Source organism: Suricata suricatta, chromosome 6 (assembly GCF_006229205.1).
Source record: "Suricata suricatta isolate VVHF042 chromosome 6, meerkat_22Aug2017_6uvM2_HiC, whole genome shotgun sequence".
In the NCBI taxonomy this organism is placed as follows: Eukaryota; Metazoa; Chordata; class Mammalia; order Carnivora; family Herpestidae; genus Suricata; species Suricata suricatta.
The window spans coordinates 2446795-2448628 of NC_043705.1; the positions used below are offsets into that span (position 1 = coordinate 2446795).

The 1834-nt window shown below is 45.5% G+C and overlaps 1 pseudogene; it reads left to right on the forward strand.

The window, feature by feature from the left end:
• The first annotated feature begins 1210 nt into the window (after window positions 1-1210).
• Window positions 1211-1834, forward strand: part of LOC115294069 — a 5111-nt pseudogene continuing 4487 nt past the window's right edge.

The window sequence follows — 1834 nt, forward strand, 5'->3', positions numbered from 1 at the left end:
AAAAAATGAATAAGCTTTAAAAAAATACCCATCATTATATGATGGCTTTAAGATCACTTTCTCACTCTCTTTGTCTTGATTAGTTTTCCTTTGCCAATTAAGGATTTCATTGCTTCCATATAACAAATTCTGTTATGATCCAGAAAATCAAAATGATAAAGTGTGTTCTGGGTACAAATGTTATGGTTCAAGGTCTAAGTATCTTTATTCTCTGAAACTTATCAAAATAAATTTTAAAATATACTCTTCAGAAATAGTCACCACGAAGTCCCAGCAACAACTGCATCAGGAAAAGAGAGCGATGCCACTTCCAAAAGAAATGGCCAAGGAAGGAGACAGAAGGTTCTCCCACATCTCAAGGTGTTCTCCTTAATAGACGACCTTTACCCACCAAAGCTGGAGTCGGATGTGGCAAGAGGATGGTGCGTCCGAAGACCAGGTGGGTAGACTAAAGGCAGGTAGCGGGGAGACAGAGAAATAAGAGAGGAAAAACCCACAAGAGGAAAAACAAATGAGCTGTTACTGCTGGATCTCATTCAGGGCCATCTTCATGGATAAGACCCCTGTGCGCATGCTCAGATAGCTCCCAGGCTGGAGTGAATACTCTGCTGCCCCAGGCTTGAAATTCTTAACTGTTCTTGAGCAGGGGTGTCTGTATTTCCATTTTGCACCACGTGCTACAATTTCTGTAGCCAGTCCTGGTCTGTGAAAAAAAATACTCCACATCTGGCCTCCCAAGAGGGAGTAGACACATGTTGGCAGAAACATTCTAAAGGAGGCACTAGGCACTGTCACCACAAGTTAGAATCCTGTGGGGAGGAGCTGCTTCGTAAAATGTCAATGCCCAGGGCATGTTTAAGACCAATTAAGTGAGAGTTTCTGTAGGGGTGAGGGCAGAGATAGTGGGTTCTGTTGGGACAGGCATCGGCGTTCTTCAAAGCTCCCCAAGGGTTACAGTGGGCGACCAAGAAGAGTGACCCCGGAGGGAAGAGTAATGGGAGCGTGCGGACCTAGACCTGGGACAGGCGCGCTGATGTCCCGGTGAGGTCTGAACACTCGTCTGCGGATTACTATTGAACTACTGTTCTGTGTTTTTCTTTTTCGTCTGGAAGTTGCTGCTCCTGGAAGAGGGTGAGAGGGGGACATGAATGATAAGATGATTTTCTTGGACAGAAGCTTTATCGTAGGAGGTCTACTCTGATTTAGAGGAATGACACACCGTCTCACATCCCACCACCAGTATATAGAAGAACCCCAGTACAGGACCTTTAAATTTCGGTCACGAGAGCAGAACCTGAGTCCTTCCAGGAAGAAAATTTGTCTGCGGAAAGACTGTCTATGGGAGAGATTGGTCAGTAATACCCAGCTCTCCAATTCCAGCTCCCTGGGAAACAGATTCCCAGTCACTGTCCTCCTGGCTGATTGGAAATGGGCGGATTCTGGTGGTGAAACTAGAACTGGACATTTTTCCCCTTAAACGAGTGGGCCTGTGCCCTGTGGTAGAGATTTCTAGATTATGAAGGAAATGAGTTTCAATGCTCCCTCCATGGTAGGGTGGGGAAAGCAGCAGTCAGTTTCTAGTCAGATTAGTCTCTAGGATTACAGATTCTCAACATTCTAGGGGAGGCAGAAGAACTCTGAAAGTACAGAAAATGGGGGATAGTGTTCTAAAATCCTCTGAGTCACTGAGGAGATGTCGCAGTGGATCCATGCTGAGAGCCTTGAACAAAGGCAGGGTCGGGCCTTTACGGGTTTAGGGAGGTGGAGTTACAGGAAATTGTGACACAGGTACAGTGATCCAATCATTATTATACAATATTATTGACAGCAGGTC